Raw genomic sequence first — 12,205 nt, 5'->3', positions numbered from 1 at the left:
TTTTAGTTAAGTGGTAGATTTAAAAGGTTAAATCCTTTTTGAGCTCCTTTGATCAACAATCATTCAGAAACATCAGCAAATACTCAAGACAACCAGTTGAAAAGAAAATTGGCATTCTGCCATCACTTGTGGTTGACAAGACAAAGCCAAATTCTTTCAGGCGTAGCAAAAAGCAGTACTTCAGTCCAGAAACTGCACTTCCTCTGTTGTCTTAGTTCATTTCTGCTAAGGGATGTTTTGCCATTCTAAAATAAAACTACACTTAGACATTTTTCTTCCCCTCTCCTTTCCTCTAACTTTTTTCTTTTCTAACTTCATTAAGATTTTCCAATGTACCCGTAGCTCAGGAAGGAGGCTGAGGAAGGAGTACTTTTCTGGATAATAGGTAAATTCATTCACCAGAAGGTCCTCTATTATCAGGGAATTTTCTGAATTAGCATGCGTGCAAGTTATCTGCCTTCAGAGGACTTGCCCTTGATTCGCAAGACAATGAGGAATTCAGTCCACAGAGCACAATCTGCTATTGCTGATCAAGGAAAGGTGGAGAAAAAGTAGTCAGATTATCAAAGCTCCCTGTTTCAGGTGCCAGCACCAATTTTATATCTTTCCCCACACAGTTTTAAGAAGAGCTGCAGAGAACATATAAATTTCTCTTGTGATCTGCACTTCAGTGCAGAGCCAGCTTGTCCTTCCTTCTGCAGGTAGTGAAGCCCCTGAAAAATGAGAAAGTATATTGTCCTACTCTTTTGTGCTGCTAGGTAAGGAAAAGGTATAAAATATATTAATAGACATCTTTAAATGTAAAAAGACACATGCAAATATTAGAATTCAAAATATTAAGAATTAATACAAACTCGCTGAGAATTTTTTTTAGGTTTCCTAGACTGCTTCTGCTTCTACCTTATACCCTGCTTTTAGCAGACTGTGAAACCTGAACAGGATTTTGCAGTGGTGCAAGAGGCCACATGCCAGATCAACTTAAAACCTCAGGGAAATATATTTCTTGCTCCCTCAGAGCTGAAATACCAGAGGAGATCACAAAGCAAATCTTTCAGCTTCACTAGGTTGTCTTACTATCTGCTTTTCATGCATCCCAGCAGGCCATGCTCCCTTGCTTAAAGCTCTGTTAAATCATATTTTAAAACTCTTTTCCTTTCACTTTTTCCCCTCTTTTGTTAACCTGGCTGCAACAGTTAAGTAACTCAGCTTGCATCTGTTTCTGAAGATGAGTCTGTGCTTCCATCCTTTTCTTCCACATCTTAATTTCTTATCTTTAGTAAATGTGTTTTTACTTTCTTTTTCAAAAGGACATGTATTAATTTCTTTGTTCAGTCCTGTATTTTTCTGTTATGAATACTAGTCAAAAGAGTGGGAAAAGCTACCAGAAGCACCAATTCCTAATGACACAAGTCTACCAAATATCAAATATAAAGGACAAGTTGTCTAAAGCCATTGAAGCTGAAGGAAAATCCATCCCAAAAAGGTAGTCAGTGGTCATGGTCTCAGGAAGAGAAGGGCCCAGGGACCAGAGGCCGTTGCCTGTAACTCTCGTGGCCAGGCCCTTTCTTTGCTCTGAAAGCTTTTTCTGTCATGAACAAGAGTTGAATTTGGCCCAGCAAATTTAGCAAATATTGACTCAGTGAGTCAGTGTTCTCCTTAGCTTGCAGAATTATGCAACATGTCCTCCAAGTATATTTCTTTAAAAGGAAATTTATATCTGCCTGTAGTTGTGCTGTATTCCAGGGCCTTTGACTGCTGGTTGCTAATTGCACTCCCATTTTTGCTTTAAGCTTCTGCTCATATGAATGAAATGTGCACTCGTGCTATATGCTGTTTACTTTAGCAGCCCACACTGGATATATTTTTAAAAAAAAGGTATTAAAACCCCATATTTTATTTAGTGGTCTACTATTCAAAACCACAAAATGCCAGCTCAGAGTGAAAGCAGCTGCACTTTACAGCAACACACAGCTTGGAGCACATGGCTTAGGTAAACATGCTCTGTTCTTGACCTTTTTTCTTTTCCTCCCACCCTGTCAAGAGAGAACAGCTTTCCCATGAGCCTGCACACATACTTTCTTGGGTTTCTTCAAAGTGAGATGAGATTAACAGCTCCTTGGGAGGAGACAAGGAAAAATACCAGCCGCTGGTCCTTGCCTTAAATGACCCTCTGTTTCCAGGTTTCCTAATTTCTTCGTGTAGAAAACAGCTGTGTCAGCCAGTTCCATTTTCCTTTGAAGTTGCAGGCAGAAAACCTCTCCTCACCTTCCTTCATCCTTCTATCCTCTGAAAAGGTGTTTCTTAAGCAAATGAGCAAATGAAATTTGTGAGTGCATCTGTTGTTTTACAATTCCACCTACCCATGAAAATGGTTCCCTTGGTAGAGAGCACCTGAGTGGGGCAGACACCTTCCACGGTGGGCAGTGGCAAGGAAAACCTGTCACTCATACTAAAAATGCTGGTTTTTTCAGTGAAGTTGGAAGTGCAGAGGCTTCATCTTGCAGTGCAGAGGCTTCATGCCAACAGTCAAGATTGGAGAGAAAAGGCATATTATTCCCCCCCGGAAGTTCCAGCCCTCCAGTTGGGTTTGGGGAAGGGTTCAGTTTCTTAGGTTTCACTTGCTTTTTTTGGAAAGCAGAGTTTTAGGGAAGGAAAAGGAAGTTTCTTTTAAAATGTGAGTAAAGTGCTACTCCCCAAGCCAGGCTCCAGGCAGCCGGCTGGATGCCAAGACCAAGCTACATGTTATGGGGTGCTCTTTGTGGAATTTTCTAGGGGGGAAAATGGGAGGAGGCACCAGCCATCTTTCTTCCTACTGAGAATAGAAAAACATGCAGGAGCGGAGAAGTGTTTATTAGGTAATTTTTTCATGAAAAAGACTGCTTTTCACAAATCCTTTCTGTAAACCTAAACTGTGGGGAAAACAAACACTAAGCAGTTCCAAAGGAGCAACTCAATTTTGTTGTGTTGAGCTGACTCTAAAAACCTACTCCTAAAGTATATCTGGGCTCAGTAAGGGATCCAGCTGACAATGACCTAGGAAATAACAAAGTTACAAATTATGTAGAACTGCAGATGGCAATGCTGTATTCCCATCTAAATCCAGGGATCCTGCTTTTTCATCATCCAACAGCTTGTTCAGCTATGGTCAGCTGTACCAAGCAGGGATATAAAGCTATGCTGTTTTGTTGTGTTTGTGTCATAGATTTGAAGTTTTCCTGTGAAAAGATGGGAATAAAATAGAGAGCAAAGGGTTGTATTTCCCACCATGCCCAGGAACAGACTGTAGAAAATTATATTCTTCACATTAGTGTGAGACACCAACTATTAAATTCTCTGGCAAGGCCCTAGAAAATTGTAGATATGTAAAGGAAATGTTAGTTTAGTGTGAGTGATAACCATTGTTCTCGAAAGATATGTTGCCAATAAATATCTACAGACACTATGGGATATTCAAATAACTTGTGATTATTCTTAGTACAAAAAGTGCCATTTTCTATTTCTTGCCAATGTGTATATATATGTAGATAATCTATTTTTTTAGTTTACAGTATATATTTTTAAACAAAATAAACAAAATTATGTTGTCCACTGGAATCTCTTGAGAAGTTTTTGTTTGGTTTTTTAAGCTAAGAAGAGCAGAGGAAGATGTCATGAGGTAAAAGATAATGGTTCAGTAAATACCAGGAAATCAGCAATGTCTTTATACACATTTCTCTTTATTTATAAATCCTGTGTGTTAAAAAGATGAATGCACACTCCTTTTACTGTGTTCATAAGCAAAAGTAGTTTGCTGATATTGCTTCCAGAAACAGAATTATCTCACTTTTGAGAAGAGGGCAGTCTGTGGATGTTGCAGTGGAAACCAGTGGAAATCATATTCTTCTTACAAAAATATGCTCTCAATTTTTTTTCTTTTTTTTGTTGTTGGAGAATTTTGAATGTAAGTTCAAAAACATAAATCCTCATTTGAAAAGGACAGTCAAAACTAACACAAGCTTCTGAACCTTCCATAGAAAGAAATAAAAGTGCTGATTAGTTTTTTAATTGAATTTTTATTTCAGTTTTCTCAAATCAAATTCTTATGATCCTTTCAGCATAAGTTGGACAGGAACACAGCCTATATCTTAAATTTATGCTTCAGACTTAATTGTAAAGCTATGTATCAGGAGTTACTGTATGAACTGAAAGGTCAATTTACATATCCATTCTAAATCCCAGGTTTTAAAATGTAAATGAAGTGGCCTGGCAGGAATAGGGGTGGCAGCACAATAGTCCCAGGAGAGCAGGCAAAGATGAAGAGTATTCAGCTCCGCTCCACAACTTCAGAGATTAAACATTATGTTTGTGTTAAATTCAGTACAAGATCTAAAATGCAGCCTTGTCAAGTACAATACCCTGAGAACAATGGGAATCCAGAGTGACAAGGGGGAAGTGAATATGCAATGACTGCTCAGTCTGTCTCATAAGAATGAAGTTATCAGGCAATGGGTTTAAAAATAAACAAAATTACCCTTTCATACAGTGAGGAATTGGGGAATGTGTTGTTATGGGATGTTGCTGATGACAAAATCATACACGGGTGCAAAAGAAAACCAGGAAAATTCACAGAGGGAAAAAAAATTGCTTAGTGGATGTGGTGGTTTTTCTACAGCCACCGGCTTCATATAGAATACAGACCTGGATACTGAAAATGCAGCAGGGAGAAATACTATCCTCCACTTATGCTGTTTCTCATCATTTCCTCTAGAGACTGGGTCTGGAGTGGGCAGATGCCTGCTCTCACTCCACCCTTCCTGCCCTCTTCACAGAATCACAAAGTTGGAAGAGACCTTAAAGACCATTAAGTCCAACCCGTTCCCTGACGGGAAATCCATGGTACAGAGTGCCACATCCAATCTTAAACACATCCAGGGATGGTGACTCCACCACCACCCCGGGCAGATCATTCCAGTACTTTTATCAGTCTTTCCATGAAAAACTTTTTCCTAATATCTAACCTATATTTCTCTTGATGCAGCTTGAGCCTGTGACCTCTTGTTCTGTCAGTTGCTGCCGGGAGAAAGAGACCAACCCCCACCTGACTACAACCACCCTTCAGGAACTACCCTCCTAACACCATGGGGCTCACATGGTCCTCACACATCCCAGCAGGCTCCTTTCTAGCACCTGCCACTCTTCTGCCCCAGTTCAGGCAACAGCTCCTCAATTTATTTAGAACAGCCATGGCCCTTCTCCAGCTCTGTGGCCTTGAGTCCAAGAGCAGCTGGATGAGCTGTGATCCTCTGACATGCTGCCTCTGGCAATGGGGTCACTGATAAGGGAGCACAGTTCTCAACTTTAGACAGGGAGACATCAACCTAGCAAGACTCCTCAGGGCTGGCCCTGCTCCATGAACTTGCTTTTCTCTCAGGATCCAACGAAGCCTTATTTTATGCATCTGAGCGAAAATCATGAAGAGAAGAAAGGATGAGTGGAGAAAAGGATTTTGAACAAAATTTTAGACAAGAATGCTCATTTTTTAGCTTTACTTATAAGCAGGAAAAGTTATTATTAGAGTCTGAAATGATTTCATATAATGCCACCCTCTGTTCTTCATACAAAAGGCTCTATTGCTATTTAAAAAGGAATTTAAAAATACCAAACAGCCAATGGATGATTTAATAACACTGCTTATAAAACTAATTGTGTGTAACTGAAAAGCTCTCCCTGGGGTCCCATTTGCAGGAGGGTTAAATAGGATTATCAAATCTAAAAGAATAAAAAAGACAAAAAACTCCCAAAGCCCTGAAACCCCAGGAAGAAGGAGTTGGGACATTTTGCTGAATAAATTATAGACCTCAGTCATTAGTACCAGGGGATTATCTTATAGAAACAGAAATTTGAATTTGTTTCATATGCCTGCAAGATTTTTTAAAGGTTTTAGGTCAGAAGCTTCATTTTCATACACACAAAAAAGTCTTTTCACCTGGGGACCTCCAGCCAACATGATGACTTCAGTGGGAAGCCATTTACCCTTCATGTCAGGGTATCAAACATAACAAACTACTGTAGCAAAACTAAAGGGACCTTATCCTTTCCTCGATTTTTATCTGCCTATAGAAGTTCTATATTGCTCCATAAAGCAGAAGTGGTGGTGTAGATGAGATGAGGAGAATGAGAATGACCAGTGCAGATCCATGTGGAGATTGGTACAATTTTCCTCCACAGGTCCTGGTTGGAAGTGTTCAGATGGGAAGTGTTCAGATCAGAAATGCTCAGACCAGTCCCATGCTACAAGCATGCCTTTACAGCCTTCTCATCCCCTCAAATTCTCTTGCCCCTCTCCCCAGAGGTGTCCTCTCCTCAGCTTAGCTGGCAGTGAGTCATTATAGACCCCACTCCACCTCACACTTCAGCTGCTCTCCCTCACCCACTGCTCTGGGTCCTGGGAAATGAGATCCCTATCTCCTCTGACCCCCAGTCCTCTGTGCTTTCTTCTTTCTCCAAAGCTTCTCCTAAGCTGAACAACCACTTCCAACAGCCTTAGCTGCCTGAGCCTTCTACCACCTGTAACACACCTCTGTGAGCTGCTCTCCAGCCCTTGCCTGCCCCATGCCCACCCCACCCCAGCCCTGCAGGTCCTTGCAGGTTTGTTACAAAACCTGTGTTACCTGTTGCTCCATTTCTGGTCAGTCGATGCTCTCCCTTAGCGCCACAATGGCTGAGCACAGCCCATTGTTTGGCTCTGTGCTCAGGAACAGACTTCAGGAGCCAGCCCCTGATGAGACTGAGAAGAACATGAGCACAGGCTGCCTCAGCCAAAAAATCTGCCCACAGATGACTTTGAAGGCAAGAGAGCTGAATATATCCAGACAAAAATCAAAAGAAAACACAGAAACGTGGTACTTGTGTCCTTAAATAGACAGAAACGAAAGATAAAATATGAATTTTGACCCTAGCCTAAAGATACTTTCTCACAGTTTTTTGGTTTCTTGCTATTTTATACATTTTAAATTAATTAAGCAAAGATATTTAGGAGAAACACTGTAGTTAAGGCCAGTATCTGTTTAATGCAAGGACTTTAACCTCAGACACCTTTTGTCCTTTTGAAAGACTTCTAACAAGTAGGATTTTACTTTGGAGATTGGGTTGCATAAAGGTAAGCACTGCTGACACAGAAACTCAGCATGTTAATCTAAGAACAATGTTGACAGACTGTTGCATTTCTACAGAAATTTGTGTCAGGTTACTTCACCAGAGAAGGAAAATATAACAAAAGACACAATAGACACAATAATTAAAACCACAAGATATTAACTGCTTGTCAACACACTTCAAACCCCACACATTAAGTCCTCTTCAGTTTATTTTTGCCTATTTTAAGGTATGTCTGGAGAGGAGAGGAAGGTAAAAGAAGAGAGAGAGGAAAAAGAGAGGTTATTATTACTCGAATGATTATGATTGTTAGCCATTTGTACTACATCAATGGCTGGTTTGAAGGCTGAAGATCTACAGTGCAGTGATCTCCAGTAACGAAAAGGGAGAAGCAGCACAGGAAGAGAAGTGAAGCTAGAAAAGCCTTTTTTCAAGGCCACAAAAAGGACATCTCCAGGACCTTTCTAAACTCTTTCTCAGGCCTTATCCATTAAGCATTGCTACCTTAATAGTTATGTGGATTATCATGAAGCTGTATATTAAGAAATACTTGTGGTTTTGCACAACAAGGTTCATGGGTTCTTCCAGGAGCATTTGCAGGCTATTCAGAGTGTGCAGGTTTTTGTCATACAAACAGCCACATATTCTTCTCTTAGCCAAACTGTGGGCATCCTCTGCACATGAGATCTGTGCATCTCACTGCACTGGAGAAAGTATCCTCCACCTGACTGCTGGTCACTTCTGGGAGGGATCATTGATACCTCACCACATGCAGATGTGGGATGAAGCTTTAGGAGAGAGGAGCTAGCCTGCATTGCAACTGTAGGACAAAACCTGTGATGAACTGAAAGATTAGCTATGTAAGAGATACTTTTATTCATATACTAATGGACATCTAAGTCAGGACATTTTTGTAGAAACCCTGACTACTGTACATCTTTTATTTCAGCCTTCTCAATGTAAATGTGGCCAGTAACAATAAAAGCTGGGAAATATCTTTAGCAGAAAAAGACACTCACAGAAGAGTCTCCCTGTTTCTGTGTAATGGTCAGCTGCAAGTAACACCAGAAACTGTGTAACACCAAATCAGGAAGTTTATCTGAAGAAACAATACTTAAATAATCCAGATGTCTTTTCTACGTAATGTCAGGCACATATCTAGAAAGGGCAGCAGTGAGTTTTTTGATCACTTTTTATCAATTAAATATTATTTCATATTTCACCACTCCCAAAGGGAATAGCTTTCTTGTAACTGTATTATTTCAGCTTTATTTAGCAGACTGCCCCTTTCAAACAAATATGATTGATTATAAGAAAATATCATCCCAGGCTACTTAATCTAAATGAGAATCTAGACCCACCTACAAGTCTCCAATAAGGTACTGACTTTGCATAATTTTTTTCCCTCAAATTCAACTATTTTTATCCTAAGGAATACCCATTAACTTAGAATAGTGCTGCTAGGTCTCTCTTTTTCTAATTAAAGCAGAAGGGACACATTAAAAGATGTTTAAAAGCAAAAGATGGTTTGGATGGCTTTATTATGTGCAGCAATAATAGTTTTCACTGTCCTATGAAAATACTTATATAACAACAGTGGCCTGTATTCTGATGGCTTTATGTCACCAAACATTACAATTTTAGGACTGCAATCTTGCAAATGCTGACAAATTACCCTGCCAAATCTCACACTCTTTCTCTCTACTTACCTATATTAAATGGCCTATACCACAAATTATCAGGGATTTTTCCCTTGTTTTTAGAAAAGGCACTTAAAAATGTAAATTGTCTCTCTCCCCAGTCTCCCTATTTTTCTGTGCACAAGGATGCAGCATTCGGTACACAGTACAAAGAAACATTTTTGTGGGAGGTACTTATTGAAATGCTGGCAGCACATGACTAAGATTATAATGAGCACAGAAGTGCTTACACAAATGCTTAGAAGAAGCCAGCACAGTACAGAGTAATAGGCAGAAAAATAATTGCTGAGGTTAGTTAGAGAGTTTCTGTATGTCATTATTAGTTATGGCCCACCTAAATTTTGCAAAACAACTTGACAAAACAAAATGAATACTGATGTCAGCCATTGTCTCAAGTCACAGACTAATAAAAACCACAGCAATTTTTTGTCATTCTGGATGTTTTTCTCTTTCCTGTGTTTCATTTAGTGGAAAAACCTCATAGTTTCCATGCATGAATGTAATAATAGAAAAACATATATTCCTTTTTCTAGCCTTGTTTGGTTCATATACAGTTCTGGAAAATATTCTCCTGTAGCTGGTATTCTCCCCAAAAAAAATGCAATCACTTCTGAACACAATACCATAACCATACTCTAGTTTGGATTATTTTGCCTGTGCTCCTATTTGTCATTAGCTTAATTATTGAAGGAGAGGATCAGAGGAAAGTTTCAAAATTTTAAGTAAGTATGAAATACCTCCTGAATTTAAAATAATGGCATTAAAATTCAGTCTTCATAATTCTGTCCTTTTTTTTTAATGATCATTGGGTTCTTATTTTTGGCTTTTAGTTGGTTTGTTTGGTTCTGTATTGTTTACATACTGCTTTAATTTCCCCCACTTCACTGCCATATTAACATCAAGACACATTAAGTTTACTTTGAAGTCAATATATAACACTATAACACTGTCTTTGTGTTTCATCACTCTTCTATTATAGCTAAACCTATTTCAGCCTCTGACACATCTTGGCTATTGATGTAAACATTGAAAAAGCCTGTGGAGAAATGTAGTCTGATGCCGATAGGACACAGCTGAAGGTCAGGAGATAATTTAGGCCAATGTATTTAAAAGATTTTATTACTGTGCTATTTGTAGTAACTGATCCAGAAACAGGCAGAATCAGTACAGTTATGCTAAGCACTGCATAAAGTCAGAGGAAAAAGCAGTTGTGAAGATCTCCTTGAATCAACCACAGAATTCAACTGTAAAGGTCACAGAGATGCTTTTCATCTATGCTGAAAGGTCACAGATGTCCACTAATTTACAACTGCCACAGTCCCTTTGATCATGACTGTTATTTAAATACCATTAGTCATCTGATTCTGCAACAGCAGTTTGGGAACCATGGATTTAGTTCTCTTGCAAACAAGGAATTCACACATTAATATTCATGATTGACTGCACAGGACAAGTGAAGGTGACTGACATGAAATAAAGAACTGAAAATCATATGTTCTAGCCACTGTACCAGCCATTTATTGCATTGGCTCCTCCTGTGATGTTTAATAGACAGCAGTCAGCTGAAAATTCAGACTGACCTAAATACCTTGGTTTGAGCACTATCAGTGTGCCTGCTCTCATTATTCACATGTCCAAACTCACGGAGCTGACAATAGAAATTATCAAGAATTACAATCTGGCTCAGCCATCTGCCTAGGTCAGCTTCCAGAGCTGCCTACTTCACTGACTTCTGTGAGTTTCTGCTGCAGAAAAACTGGAGTCCAAACATGCATCTCACAGTCTTGCTGCAACATGAATTGTTTTCATGGTCACCACCTTCTACATGGTCACCACCTTCTACTTCTTTCACACAGCTGTGGTGCCAGATCTTTAACTGGCCTGAGCAGCTGGAGTAGACCTCTCACTTCACAGATCCTCTGGAGGGACTCAGGGTGCTCCAGCACTGTTATGTAAGGAATGTCCTCTTGATATTTTATCACCATAATGTTTCAATTCATTCAAGGCAATTCAAGGTCAAATTCAAATGAAAGCACACATTTGTGTAAATCCAAAGTAGACAACACTGTTATACTTATTTATACAAGACAGATGCAAATTTGGGAAGAAAAAAAAAAAGCTAATCCAGTGTCCTTAACAACACTTAAGAAATTAGAAATATCACTCCTTCTACACCTTTTATAAATATGGCCTGCTGTCACATCCTGCCAAGGTGCTGTGTGCCTGAAATTCCTGCTGCTAGAGTCAGTGATTAGACAGATCACATCAGAGAGCACACTGTGTCAGTGTGGGATGCTGACTTTTACAGCCAGTCTCCTCTGCAATTATAAAACATAATACATAAACACACAACTTTAAAAATATTTTTTTTAAGTCTTGTTGGAAGTGTGCTTTAAGTGTGCTTTGAAGTGTGCTTTCAACAGTGACAAAAAAGAGCTAGCCACCCTCTTTACCATCCAAATGAGAAGCGGCTCTGAAGCTCTTTGGGAGCTGTGGCAACTGGCATCTGAATTTTACTGCAAAAGCCATCACGTGTTTGGAGGCATTTTGTAAATGGCTGGATGGTTTTGTCAAGCTGCTTTTATATGGTTACCTTCTCCTGGGACATATATATCTGTGAATAAACCTAGGTAACTACCTGTAAAATGAGTCGATTTGATGCCAGCAGCAGGATGACAAGAGCAGGGTAAACTGGATAAAGTTTAAAAGCAATGCCCCTAAGGGAAAAGCACTCTAATTATTTTTCAGTAACACTATTTTTTTACTATAAGCTCTTTACTTTTGATATTCACTGATCATAAACTTCAAGTGCTGGGATCTTTTTCACTTCTCTTACATCTATATTGTAAAATAGCTAAATATGTCTAAAATAGGAATTAAAAAATATAGTGTTTACCTAACTGCCTGAAGTATATAGATTATGGTTCTCATGAAAGATAAAACAAGGTCCACTGTGGAGACTGAGAAGAAAATGATGGCTCCACTTCTGATCTTGACACCTGGGCCTCAGACTGAGTCTTTTTCACCGTTTTCTTATACCTTGGATGCTGACCATCTTTAGGAGTTTAATTCACTCTCTGTCATGGCATTTTCCAAATACTGAATAAGAGAAAAAATACTTCTTTTTCTCTTCAAACACATGCCTTTGTGGAGAGAAAAAAAATCCATACAAATACAGAGCAATTTTTAGAAATATCTAGTTTGGCATAATTTTAATATCCTTATTTAAGGACTTTGAATTGTGGTTTAGTTTTATATTATAAAATACCATTACAGTCAGCTGAGGGATGCCTATCTGTGCATGTGCTATTTGATCCCTGTAAGACTTCCCAGCCTAATTCAAAGGGAAAGCAAGGGACAACATATTGTTT

The sequence above is a fragment of the Agelaius tricolor genome, unplaced genomic scaffold (assembly GCF_023055355.1).
Source record: "Agelaius tricolor isolate 1412-34295 unplaced genomic scaffold, bAgeTri1.0.p SCAF_6, whole genome shotgun sequence".
Taxonomy (NCBI): Eukaryota; Metazoa; Chordata; class Aves; order Passeriformes; family Icteridae; genus Agelaius; species Agelaius tricolor.
This window is presented reverse-complemented; position numbering follows the sequence as displayed.